Source organism: Rutidosis leptorrhynchoides, chromosome 3 (assembly GCF_046630445.1).
Source record: "Rutidosis leptorrhynchoides isolate AG116_Rl617_1_P2 chromosome 3, CSIRO_AGI_Rlap_v1, whole genome shotgun sequence".
NCBI classification, from domain to species: Eukaryota; Viridiplantae; Streptophyta; class Magnoliopsida; order Asterales; family Asteraceae; genus Rutidosis; species Rutidosis leptorrhynchoides.
In genome coordinates this window covers 409,187,949-409,203,275 of record NC_092335.1, presented here as the reverse complement: position 1 = coordinate 409,203,275, position 15,327 = coordinate 409,187,949, and positions in this window count along the sequence as shown.

Sequence of the window (15,327 nt, the reverse complement as noted above, 5' to 3'; positions counted from 1 at the left end):
GTTTAAGTCTCTTAACCTCACGATCCATTATTTTGACGGGTTCTTCGATGAATTGAAGTTTTTCATTGATTTGGATTTCGTCCAACGGAATAGTGAGATCTTCTTTAGCAAAACATTTCTTCAAATTCGAGACGTGGAAAGTGTTATGTACATTCGCAAGTTGTTGAGGTAACTCAAGTCGGTAAGCTACTGGTCCGACACGATCAATAATCTTGAATGGTCCAATAAACCTTGGATTTAATTTCCCCCGTTTACCAAATCGAACAACACCTTTCCAAGGTGCAACCTTAAGCATGACCATCTCTCCAATTTCAAATTCTATGTATTTTCTTTTAATGTCGGCGTAGCTCTTTTGTCGACTTTGGGCGGTTTTCAACCGTTGTTGAATTTGGATGATCTTCTCGGTAGTTTCTTGTATTATCTCCGGACCCGTAATCTGTCTATCCCCTACTTCACTCTAACAAATCGGAGACCTGCACTTTCTACCATAAAGTGCTTTAAACGGCGCCATCTCAATGCTTGAATGGTAGCTGTTGTTGTAGGAAAATTCTGCTAACGGTAGATGTCGATCCCAACTGTTTCCGAAATCAATAACACATGCTCGTAGCATGTCTTCAAGCGTTTGTATCATCCTTTTGCTCTGCCCATCAGTTTGTGGATGATAGGCAGTACTCATGTCTATACGAGTTCCTAATGCTTGCTGTAATGTCTGCCAGAATCTTGAAATAAATCTGCCATCCCTATCAGAGATAATAGAGATTGGTATTCCATGTCTGGAGATGACTTCCTTCAAATATAGTCGTGCTAACTTCTCCATATTGTCATATTCTCTTATTGGCAGGAAGTGTGCTGATTTGGTGAGACGATCAACTATTACCCAAATAATATCAAAACCACTTGCAGTCCTTGGCAATTTAGTGATGAAATCCATGGTAATGTTTTCCCATTTCCATTTCGGGATTTCGGATTGTTGAAGTAGACCTGATGGTTTCTGATGCTCAGCTTTGACCTTAGAACACGTCAAACATTCTCCTACGTATTTAGCAACATCGGCTTTCATACCCGGCCACCAAAAATGTTTCTTGAGATCCTTGTACATCTTCCCGGTTCTAGGATGTATTGAGTATCTGGTTTTATGAGCTTCTCTAAGTACCATTTCTCTCATATCTCCAAATTTTGGTACCCAAATCCTTTCAGCCCTATACCGGGTTCCGTCTTCCCGAATATTAAGATGCTTCTCCGATCCTTTGGGTATTTCATCCTTTAAATTTCCCTCTTTTAAAACTCCTTGTTGCGCCTCCTTTATTTGAGTAGTAAGGTTATTATGAATCATTATATTCATAGATTTTACTCGAATGGGTTCTCTGTCCTTCCTGCTCAAGGCATCGGCTACCACATTTGCCTTCCCCGGGTGGTAACGAATCTCAAAGTCGTAATCATTCAACAATTCAATCCACCTACGCTGCCTCATATTCAGTTGTTTCTGATTAAATATGTGTTGAAGACTTTTGTGGTCGGTATATATAATACTTTTGACCCCATATAAGTAGTGCCTCCAAGTCTTTAATGCAAAAACAACCGCGCCTAATTCCAAATCATGCGTCGTATAATTTTGTTCGTGAATCTTCAATTGTCTAGACGCATAAGCAATCACCTTCGTTCGTTGCATTAATACACAACCGAGACCTTGCTTTGATGAGTCACAATAAATCACAAAATCATCATTCCCTTCAGGCAATGACAATATTGGTGCCGTAGTTAGCTTTTTCTTCAATAACTGAAACGCTTTCTCTTGTTCATCATTCCATTCAAATTTCTTCCCTTTATGCGTTAATGCAGTCAAGGGTTTTGCTATTATGGAAAAGTCTTGGATGAACCTTCTGTAGTAACCAGCTAGTCCTAAAAACTGGCGTATGTGTTTCGGAGTTTTCGGGATTTCCCACTTTTCAACAGTTTCTATCTTTGCTGGATCCACCTTAATACCTTCTTTGTTCACTATGTGACCGAGGAATTGAACTTCTTCCAACCAAAATGCACACTTTGAAAACTTAGCGTACAATTCTTCCTTCCTCAATACTTCTAACACCTTTCTCAAATGTTCACCGTGTTCTTGGTCATTCTTTGAGTAAATAAGTATGTCATCAATGAAAACAATGACAAACTTGTCAAGGTATGGTCCACACACTCGGTTCATAAGGTCCATGAACACAGCTGGTGCATTAGTTAAACCAAATGGCATGACCATAAACTCGTAATGACCGTAACGTGTTCTGAAAGCAGTCTTTGGAATATCATCTTCTTTTACCCGCATTTGATGATACCCGGAACGTAAGTCAATCTTTGAATAAACAGACGAGCCTTGTAGTTGATCAAATAAGTCATCGATTCTCGGTAGTGGGTAGCGGTTCTTGATGGTAAGTTTGTTCAACTCTCGGTAGTCAATACACAACCTGAATGTACCATCTTTCTTCTTGACAAACAAAACAGGAGCTCCCCATGGTGATGTGCTTGGTCGAATGAAACCACGCTCTAAAAGTTCTTGTAATTGGCTTTGCAGTTCTTTCATCTCGCTGGGTGCGAGTCTGTAAGGAGCACGAGCTATTGGTGCAGCTCCTGGTACAAAATCTATTTGAAATTCAACGGATCGATGTGGGGGTAATCCCGGTAATTCTTTCGGAAATACATCGGGAAATTCTTTTGCAATGGGAACATCATTGATGCTCTTTTCTTCAGTTTGTACTTTCTCGACGTGAGCTAGAACAGCATAACAACCTTTCTTATTAGTTTTTGTGCCTTCAAATTACTAATAAGATGTAGCTTCGTGTTGCCCTTTTCTCCGTACACCATTAAGGGTTTTCCTTTTTCTCGTATAATGCGAATTGCATTTTTTTAACAAACGATCTCTGCTTTCACTTCTTTCAACCAGTCCATACCGATTATCACATCAAAACTCCCTAACTCTACTGGTATCAAATCAACCTTAAATGTTTCGCTAACCAGTTTAATTTCTCGATTCCGACATATATTATCTGCTGAAATTAATTTACCATTTGTTAATTCGAGTAAAAATTTACTATCCAAAGGCGTCAATGGACAACTTAATTTAGCACAAAAATCTCTACTCATATAGCTTCTATCCGCACCCGAATCAAATAAAACGTAAGCAGATTTATTGTCAATAAGAAACGTACCCGTAACAAGCTCCGGGTCTTCCTGTGCCTCTGCCGCATTAATATTGAAAACTCTTCCGCGGCCTTGTCCATTCGTGTTCTCCTGGTTTGGGCAATTTCTAATAATGTGGCCCGGTTTTCCACATTTATAACAAACTACATTGGCATAACTTGCTCCGACACTACTTGCTCCGCCATTACTCGTTCCGACACCATTTGTTCCTTTCGTTCTATTAACCCCTGGTCCGTAGACCTCACACTTCACCGCGCTATGACCATTTCTTTTACACTTGTTGCAAAATTTAGTGCAGAACCCCGAGTGATTCTTTTCACACCTTTGGCATAGCTGCTTCTGATTGTTGTTGTTGTTGTGGTTATTATTGTTGTTGGGATGATTGTTGTAGTTGATGTTGTTGTTGTTGTTGTTGGGCCGTTTGTTGTAGTTGCGATTGATGTTGCGATTGTTGGGATAATTTTTGCGATTATTGTTGTAATTGCTGTTGTTGTTGTATTAGTGATTCTTATCACCGTTTTCCTCCCACTTTCTTTTGACTTGCTTCACATTGGCCTCTTCAGCAGTCTGTTCTTTAATTCTTTCTTCAATCTGGTTCACGAGTTTGTGAGCCATTCTACATGCCTGTTGTATGGAGGCGGGCTCGTGTGAACTTATATCTTCTTGGATTCTTTCCGGTAATCCTTTCACAAACGCGTCGATCTTCTCTTCCTCATCTTCGAATGCTCCCGGACACAATAGGCACAATTCTGTGAATCGTCTTTCGTACGTGGTAATATCAAATCCTTGGGTTCGTAACCCTCTAAGTTCTGTCTTGAGCTTATTGACCTCGGTTATGGGACGGTACTTCTCGTTCATCAAGTGCATGAATGCTGACCACGGTAGTGCGTACGCATCGTCTTGTCCCACTTGCTCTAGATAGGTATTCCACCATGTTAACGCAGAACCTGTGAAGGTATGTGTAGCGTACTTCACTTTGTCCTCTTCAGTACACTTACTTATGGCAAACACCGATTCGACCTTCTCGGTTCACCGTTTCAATCCGATCGGTCCTTCGATTCCATCAAATTCCAAAGGTTTGCAGCCAGTGAATTCTTTGTAGGTGCATCCTACATGATTTCCTGTACTGCTAGATCCAAGGTTATTGTTGGTATGTAGTAGCATGTACTGCGGCTATGTTTGAAGCTAGAAAAGTACGGAATTCCTCTTCATTCATATTCACGGTGTGTCGAGTAGTCGGTGCCATTTCCTTCAAAATAGTCAAATGGAACAAGTTAATCATACAGAATATTAAGAGTAGTTAATAGTATTTCGTAGCATACTATGAACTCATTTATTAAAGCTTTTTCTTCATATTAGCATTTTATAAGTTTAAATTCGGGTAGTACCTACCCGTTAAGTTCATACTTAGTAGCTAATATACAATTCAACTACTACAATTCTATATGAAAAACTGATTATAATAATATTTCGCGTTCAAACTTTTACACAATATTTTACAAACTTACAATACCGCTTATTTTACATATAGCATGAAATATAGCACACAATAAATTTGATACAAGATGGTTGTGAAGATAATTCTAGCTAGTACACAAGTCGTTCAGCAAAGGCAATAAAGACACGTAATTCATACGTCCAGAAACAAGTCATGCATTCTGGTTTTACTAGGATTACTTCCCATCCTTGGTCTTGTGGAACATAACCATTATGGCCGTTGATAAGACAGCGTGTTGTAACGTCGTCAAAGGGACGAGGGTTACGTAATGTCCAACAGTCCCGTAACAATCTAAAAACCTCATTTCTTACCCCAATTACCGACTCCGTCACTTGTGGGAACGTTTTGTTTAATAGTTGTAGCCCGATGTTCTTGTTCTCACTTTAGTGAGAAGCGAACATTACTAATCCGTAAGCATAACATGCTTCTTTATGTTGCATGTTAGCCGCTTTTTCTAAATCACGAAGTCCAATATTCGGATATATTGAGTCAAAATAATTTCTTAACCCATTGCGTAAAATAGCATTTGGGTTCCCCGCAATATATGCGTCAAAGTAAACACATCGTAACTTATGGATTTCCCAATGTGATATCCCCCATCTTTCGAACGAAAGCCTTTTATAAACCAAGGCATTCTTGGAACGTTCTTCGAATGTCTTACAAACTGATCTCGCCTTAAATAGTTGTGCCGAAGAATTCTGACCGACTCTAGACAAGATGTCATCAATCATGTGTCCGGGTAGGTCTCTTAAAATATTGGGTTGTCTATCCATTTTGTGTTTTTATACTGTAAAATAGACAAGAGTTAGATTCATAAAAAAAAATACTTATTAATACAAGCAATTTTTAGATATATCATAAAGCATAAGCACACTATATTACATATATTACACCACACGAATACAACTATCTTATTCCGACTCGCTTGTTTCTTCTTCTTCGGTTTTGGTTCGTTTGGCTAAGTTTCTAGGGATATATGATGTTCCCCTAATACGAGCCGTCGTTTTCCACATTGGTTTAGAAAAACCTGGTGGTTTAGAGGTTCCCGGGTCATTGTTACAACTTAAGGACTTCGGGGGTTGACGATACATATAAAGTTCATCGGGGTTGGAATTAGATTTCTCTATTTTTATGGCCTTTCCCTTATTATTTTCTTTTGCCTTTTTAAATTCAGTTGGGGTAATTTCTATAACATCATCGGAATTCTCATCGGAATCCGATTCATCGGAGAATTGGTAATCCTCCCAATATTTTGCTTCCTTGGCGGAAACACCATTGACCATGATTAACCTTGGTCGGTTGGTTGAGGATTTTCTTTTACTTAACCGTTTTATTATTTCCCCCACCGGTTCCGATTCTTCTTCCGGTTCCGATTCTTCTTTCGGTTCCGATTCTCCTTCCGGTTCCGACTCTTCTTCCGGTTCCTCTTAGGGAACTTGTGAATCAGTCCACGAATCATTCCAATTTACATTTGACTCTTCATTATTATTAGGTGAGTCAATGGGACTTGTTCTAGAGGTAGACATCTATCACATAATATCAAACGCGTTAAGAGATTAATATATCACATAATATTCACATGTTAAAAATATATAGTTTCCAACAAAATTTGTTAAGCAATCATTTTTCAAGTAAACACGGTCGAAGTCCAGACTCACTAATGCATCCTAACAAACTCGATAAGACACACTAATGCAAAATTCTGGTTCTCTAAGACCAACGCTCGGATACCAACTGAAATGTCCCGTTCTTATTGATTAAAAACGTTCCATATTAATTGATTTCGTTGCGAGGTTTTGACCTGTATATGAGACGTTTTTCAAAGACTGCATTCATTTTTAAAACAAACCATAACCTTTATTTCATAAATAAAGGTTTAAAAAGCTTTACGTAGATTATCAAATAATGATAATCTAAAATATCATGTTTACACACGACCATTACATAATGGTTTACAATACAAATATGTTACATCGAAATCAGTTTCTTGAATGCAGTTTTTACACAATATCATACAAACATGAACTCCAAATCTTGTCCTTATTTTAGTATGCAACAGCGGAAGCTCTTAGTATTCACCTGAGAATAAACATGCTTTAAACGTCAACAAAAATGTTGGTGAGTTATAGGTTTAACCTATATATATCAAATCGTAACAATAGACCACAAGATTTCATATTTCAATACACATCCCATACATAGAGATAAAAATCATTCATATGGTGAACACCTGGTAACCGACATTAACAAGATGCATATATAAGAATATCCCCATCATTCCGGGACACCCTTCGAATATGATATAAATTTCGAAGTACTAAAGCATCCGGTACTTTGGATGGGGTTTGTTAGGCCCAATAGATCTATCTTTAGGATTCGCGTCAATTAGGGTGTCTGTTCCCTAATTCTTAGATTACCAGACTTAATAAAAAGGGGCATATTCGATTTCGATAATTCAACCATAGAATGTAGTTTCACGTACTTGTGTCTATTTTGTAAATCATTTATAAAACCTGCATGTATTCTCATCCCAAAAATATTAGATTTTAAAAGTGGGACTATAACTCACTTTCACAGATTTTTACTTCGTCGGGAAGTAAGACGTGGCTACTGATTGATTCACGAACCTATAACAATATATACATATATATCAAAGTATGTTCAAAATATATTTACAACACTTTTAATATATTTTGATGTTTTAAGTTTATTAAGTCAGCTGTCCTCGTTAGTAACCTACAACTAGTTGTCCACAGTTAGATATACAGAAATAAATCGATAAATATTATCTTGAATCAATCCACGACCCAGTGTATACGTATCTCAGTATTGATCATAACTCAAACTATATATATTTTGGAATCAACCTCAACCCTGTATAGCTAACTCCAACATTCACATATAGAGTGTCTATGGTTGTTCCGAAATATATATAGATGTGTCGACATGATAGGTCGAAACATTGTATACGTGTCTATGGTATCTCAAGATTACATAATATACAATACAAGTTGATTAAGTTATGGTTGGAATAGATTTGTTACCAATTTTCACGTAGCTAAAATGAGAAAAATTATCCAATCTTGTTTTACCCATAACTTCTTCATTTTAAATCCGTTTTGAGTGAATCAAATTGATATGGTTTCATATTGAACTCTATTTTATGAATATAAACAGAAAAAGTATAGGTTTATAGTCGGAAAAATAAGTTACAAGTCGTTTTTGTAAAGGTATTCATTTCAGTCGAAAGAACGACGTCTAGATGACCATTTTAGAAAACATACTTCCAATTTGAGTTTAACCATAATTTTTGGATATAGTTTTATGTTCATAATAAAAATCATTTTCTTAGAATAACAAATTTTAAATCAAAGTTTATCATAGTTTTTAATTAACTAACCCAAAACAGCCCGCGGTGTTACTACGACGGCGTAAATCCGGTTTTACGGTGTTTTTCGCGTTTCCAGGTTTTAAATCATTAAGTTAGCATATCATATAGATATAGAACATGTGTTTAGTTGATTTTAAAAGTCAATTTAGAAGGATTAACTTTTGTTTGCGAACAAATTTTGAATTAACTAAACTATGTTCTAGTGATTACAAGTTTAAACCTTCGAATAAGATAGCTTTATATGTATGAATCGAATGATGTTATGAACATCATTACTACCTTAAGTTCCTTGGATAAACCTACTGAAAAATAGAAAAATGGATCTAGCTTCAACGGATCCTTGGATGGCTCGAAGTTCTTGAAGCAGAATCATGACACGAAAACAAGTTCAAGTAAGATCATCACTTGAAATAAGATTGTTATAGTTATAGAAATTGAACCAAAGTTTGAATATGATGATTTACCTTGTATTAGAATGATAACCTACTGTAAGAAACAAATATTTCTTGAGGTTGGATGATCACCTTACAAGATTGGAAGTGAGCTAGCAAACTTGAAAGTATTCTTGATTTTATGTAACTAGAACTTGTAGAATTTATGAAGAACACTTAGAACTTGAAGATAGAACTTGAAGATAGAACTTGAGAGAGATCAATTAGATGAAGAAAATTGAAGAATGAAAGTGTTTGTAGGTGTTTTTGGTCATTGGTGTATGGATTAGATATAAAGGATATGTAATTTTGTTTTCATGTAAATAAGTCATGAATGATTACTCATATTTTTGTAATTTTATGAGATATTTCATGCTAGTTTCCAAATTATGGTTCCCACATGTGTTAGGTGACTCACATGGGCTGCTAAGAGCTGATCATTGGAGTGTATATACCAATAGTACATACATCTAAAAGCTGTGTATTGTACGAGTACGAATACGGGTGCATACGAGTAGAATTGTTGATGAAACTGAACGAGGATGTAATTGTAAGCATTTTTGTTAAGTAGAAGTATTTTGATAAGTGTATTGAAGTCTTTCAAAAGTGTATAAATACATATTAAAACACTACATGTATATACATTTTAACTGAGTCGTTAAGTCATCGTTAGTCGTTACATGTAAGTGTTGTTTTGAAACCTTTAGGTTAACGATCTTGTTAAATGTTGTTAAGCCAATGTTTATAATATCAAATGAGATTTTAAATTATTATATTATCATGATATTATCATGTATGAATATCTCTTAATATGATATATATACATTAAATGTCTTTACAACGATAATCGTTACATATATGTCTCGTTTAAAAATCATTAAGTTAGTAGTCTTGTTTTTACATATGTAGTTCATTGTTAATATACTTAATGATATGTTTACTTATCATAGTATCATGTTAACTATATATATCCATATATATGTCATCATATAGTTTTTACAAGTTTTAACGTTCGTGAATCACCGGTCAACTTGGGTGGTCAATTGTCTATATGAAACATATTTCAATTAATCAAGTCATAACAAGTTTGATTGCTTAACATGTTGGAAACATTTAATCATGTAAATATCAATCTCAATTAATATATATAAACATGGAAAAGTTCGGGTCACTACAAAGATGGCGTGTCAATCAAATTAAACAACATGAGATTAAGATGCAATTAGAGTTAGATACGAATAGAAGAGTCCAATTATAAATGCACAAGTAGTCAAGTAATTCCTACTTCAAGTCTATATGCCGGTTGTAGTCTAGACTCACCAATGTACCCTATGACTCGGGGTTGACACCAATGAACTCTAAATCCCTACAACCAATGCTCTAATACCATCTGTAGTGACCCGACAAAATCGTCATTGACGGCGCTGTCTACTTAGGTCCCGTTACGTGGTCATAAGTCTTTAAACAACGTTTGACCAAAAGTATGTCACATTCATTTCATAACTAAAGATGTTTCAAGTGTTACAAAGTAGTTCAAAGGCTATTTACGTTACAACATTTTAAGTACGAATGAAACCTATGCGACACAAATTTAAGTAAAGTCAAAAGACGCTCCGTATGCATGTAAACTCGACATCCAAGCAAGTATCAAAAAGTAGAGTGCGGAAGCATGTATCATTTAGCGTTCAAGGACCTGAGAAAACATATAGAAAACTGTCAACAAAAAACGTTGGTGAAATCATAGGTGTAGTAGTAAACGTTGTTTTTGAACCACAAGATTTTGTATTACCATAACGTTGATTATCAAAATCATTTTCATTCCGAAGTTGTTATTCGTTTGTGGAGCACCAATTATCAAGACTTAACTATTCACGAACCCCGTTATCATAGTGTTAGAACCTACACTATATACTCGAAAATATATTTCATCCGCTAACGGTAGCGAACCTTCCGAATGAGGGCTTGTCAAGCCCATGTGATCACACAACATAAGTTCACGTTTACACCCTGCAAGTGTAACTAATGATAATTGAATTGAGGCCTTTTTGTTCTAACTCCATGTGGAATGTTTGTTTCTGTACTTGTGTTCAAAGCATAAAAGTATTATACGCATATGTTTCTCATCCCACAGTTTAAAGAGTAAAAGTTGTTGAAAAGGTGGGACTATGATCTCACCTTGGTTGCACGAATAGTATAATGTACTTCACAAAGTAACGCGTGCAAGAACGAATGCTAGTCTTGACCTAAACAAATAGGTTCGTATTAATATCGGTAAACACGGTCGGTCAAAGTGTTCAATTAGTCCTATGGCTCGTTACGACTTGATAATATAGCATGTGAGTCACGTTGTCAAGTTTCATGGAAGATAAAAGTATGAAAGCACGTTAGAACGATTGCATAAGTATTCGGTTAAGTTTGATCAAAAGTCAACTTTGGCTGAGTCAAAGTCAACGAAAAAGTCAACACGTTCGGGTCGGGTCCCGAACTATTTTCCTGAGGTTTTTAATCATATATAAGCATGTTAGAACAAGTTACATGTGAATCGGAGGTGCGTAGCATAGTTAGAATTTAACGGTAAACGACCAACCAAATCAGAACCTGGCAGTTCATCTGGACGGCGTCCAGATTGGCTGGACAGCGTCCAGATGTGAAGACCTGGACGATGTCCAAGAATCTGGATGGCGTCCAGATTACTGCACAGAACCTGTTGCAGAAAACACACAAGTGCACGAACCAAACTTCAAACAATCCTACTTTATGATCCGCAAACAATCAAAACATGTATCTTATATCATCGGAAAGGTATTTTGACGAGAAAAACAACTAAACACATTTCATCAATCAATCTACCACTTACAACAACCAAAATCGCATTTAATGCTCATCATTAATTGCATCCAAGTTCATAACTCTCATTTCATGATTCGGTGATCCATTTTACATAAATGATATGCCGTTTCGAAGGTAATTAAACATACATTGCAACTAAACACTTACAAGCAACATTCTCAAGCATTTAAGGCATCAAAATTCACATTGAAGACCACCAAACCCTAACCAAAAATTATAAACTCATAAATCATGTTATTGAAGTTTTCTTAATCAACCTACACATCAAAATGAAGCTAGTGATGCTAGTAACACAATTAATACTTGCACTTTAGCATATCAACAACATTTAATCATCCAAAACTCAAGATCAAACACACACTTTTCAAGTTCATGCTAGTTACACTAAAATAACGAGATCGAGCATATAAATCACATAATCATGTTAGACTTGTGCCATAGACACTAATTAACACTTCTATAAGTTAAAAACATCAAGAACACAAAATCTAGTGTTTTTAGAAAGTTACCCAAATGCAATAAAGTTGGTATGGATTCGAAGAGGAAGATGCAAGGATTCCGAATATGTAATTTGTTTTAGTTGATGCTTGCTAGATCGAAAATAGATGATGAATCTTTGAGTTGGTTGTTTGAGAGAGAAGTTGAAAGTAAGAGAGAAAGTAAAAGATGAATGAATGGATGAGGATGGAGTTGACTAGTTGACCTAGTCATATCTTTGCCCTCTTGGTAAGTTTAGTCCTTCAAGTTTGATTCGGGTGCGTGAATTACCTAAACGAAATATTTTAAAATGCGTATTAACGGGAGATGTTATAATTATATAACAGGACTTTAAAATAGTATAACGGAAAGTAAACGGAAAAAGACGGGATGTTACAGAGATGGCCACAAACATCTCAAATAATCACTGGTAAATAAAGCTAAGCAATTCATATAGCCAATTCGTACAGTTTTACAAAATATTACGAACTTCCTGATTTAGACAGAATCTAGACATGTTGCTTTGTAACACATATAACGCATAACAAACAATGGTTTCAGAAGCTAACATACAAATGACATATGTGCACCAACAAGTAAATAACAACATACCAGAAGCACAAGTCCTAAGTCTATCTACAAATCAAGTTATGTCATTCGGTGCAAATTTTTGGACAGATTCAATTCGTTTCAGGAGGTCATATTCGAACGCATATAATCGGACATCTAGGAACAATTAGAATGCATAATCTACAAGAAAAGTGAAGTACTAATCATATACTTTTCAAAAATCCTCAGCTCATAATCCAGAAATCAATTTAAATGGCCTTTTTCATCGGGTCTAATAATCAATTAAGCATAACGGGAGTTTTAAAAATCCAATTAACATGATATCCGAGTCTATCTTGAGTGTTTTTCACTTATATTTCCAACCATGTAACATACATAAACCAATTCATCACCAATCAATACCAGTTTTCATATTAATGCATAAAACACAACGATAATTTATTTGATCATAACTTGAGCTATACATAACGAAAACATGCAATTCAAAAGAGCAAACTTATTAATTTTTCACAAGGATTTCATTTATAAACATTTCATAAACTTAAAATATAATATTCATATCAGTAGCATATTAATGAAAAACGTGATCATTCATAAAAACGAGTTAAAACTTCAATTAGGCATAACAATTCAATTGATCATAACTTGAGCTATACATAACGAAAACATGCGATTCAAAAGAGCAAACTTATTAATTTTTCACAAGAATTTCACTTATAAACATTTCATAAATTGAAAATATCATGTTCAAATCAGTAAATGAAAAACGTGATCATTCATAAAAATGAGTTAAAACTTCAATTAAGCATAACATGAGCATACGTTAACGAAAATTTAAAATTCCAAAGCTCAAACTTATTAGTTTTTCAAGAGGATTTTGATTATCTCATAATATTATACATTCAAAAAGTTCAAGTTTCTAACCTCACACAAAACAAATTCGTGATTCATCAAAAGTCATTAAACGATCAAATTAACGAATACTATCATGCATACATAAAAGGACTTGAGCACTAGACACTATAGCTACCCTAAAATGTAACAAAAACATGAAAACCCAAAAATTAGAGTTTTTGAAACTTACCCTAATCAAGAAATTGTTGGTATAGATGTGTAGAGCTCTTCGAGAGGAGTCTGAATATGTAAACAATTTTATGATCAAGTGATTATTGAAGGTCTTCTTAAGGTTTGAAGATCGATGATGATGATGAATAGTATATGGGTGTTCTTGTGGTTTGAAGTGTCGGTGTGTGTGATGAAAAATGAAATGAAATGAATTGGATCAGGATATAATATAGATATGATAGAGTCACGGGTTTAAGTTAGGTAAACACGGATATTAGTGTGTATTCACGGGTATAGATATATCACGGGTGTAATAATTAAATAAACACGGGTTATAATTTTTGTTAGTCATGGGTTTAATATTAAGAAATATAGATATAATATATAGTCACATGTGATAAATAATTTTTTTTTCCCGTTAGCTAAAACTCGATGTATTTTATCTTAACATGTTTCACTAATTGATAAATTTTATATTTATAAAAAAATACATCTATATATTGCTAAATTATTAAGATTATATTTAAATATCATTTTTATATTTAAATTATATAATAAAGTAATTATAATGTTTATAAATCATGTGTTACGTAATTTATGGGAGTAGTTGGCAAGTGAGTCACGAATTTTGTATCTATTATCTAATATAATAATAATAATATAATAATAAACTAAATTATTAGTTTGAATTATTAAGCCAAATTATTAATTTGAATTATTAACTCAATTATTAGTTTGAATTATTAGTCTATAAAACTATATACATCTAGAAACGATCGTATAATATGCTTATAAATACTTGTTGAATAAAAATATAAGTATTATCATCCTACTTAATTAAAATTATTTTTAAAACTCAATTGTTATATAACATAATTTATTTAAATTAATAATCATACATTTTGTTGTCTTAAAATATATTTTTCTCGTTTTCACTAATCGTAGTGTTTAAAAAAAAATGTAGCCAATATTAATAGTAATATTTTTAAACAAAAAAAAAAATTACATATAAAATTGTATATTTTAAGTAACGGTTGTTAAGTTTTTAATGGAAAGTTAACGAAAAAATTCGGGTTATTACACAGCGCATGATCGACACAACTTTTGCCAAACGGATCGGCCACAAACTTGAAGCATATTTTGATGACCTAGTAATTAAAAGTAACAGTGAGGAGCAGCTGCTAGCAGATATCCTCGAAACTTTTGACACATTATGCAGCGTCAAAATGAAACTCAAGCCATCAAAGTGCAGTTTTGGAGAAGAAGAAGAAGGATCATTCTTGGGACACTTAATCACCACTAAGGGAATCAAAGTTAACCCGAAGAGTAAAGCTATTGAATGCATGCCGTCCCCCAAAACCAAAAAACAGGTTTAAAGTCTCAATAGAAAACTCACCGCCCTGACTAGATTCTTATCAAGAGCCGCTAAAAGATCTCTCCCTTTCTTCAGCACATTAAAGAATTGCACGAAAAAGTTTGACTTCAAATGGATAGAGGAGGCTGAAAAGGCATTTCAAGAAATGAAAGCGCGACTTAAAAACCTCCCCACCTTAACCATGCCAATTGCTGGGGGAAACCCTCATCTTGTATTTAGCGATTACGCGAGAAGCTGTTAGTTCCGTTCTGATCGCTGAAAGGGACGGAGTGCAGACACCTATATACTTTGTTAGCAAAGCGCTGACGGGGAGTGAGTTGAATTATCGTTAAATTGAGAAGTTCGTGTACATGCTCGTGATTACCGCGTGAAGGTTGCAACGATATTTCCAGGATCACCCTATAGTAGTACTGACAGATCAGCCTATCCGACAAATCTTGTATAAGCCGAAAACATCGGGACGATTAACGAAGTGGGCGATCGAGTT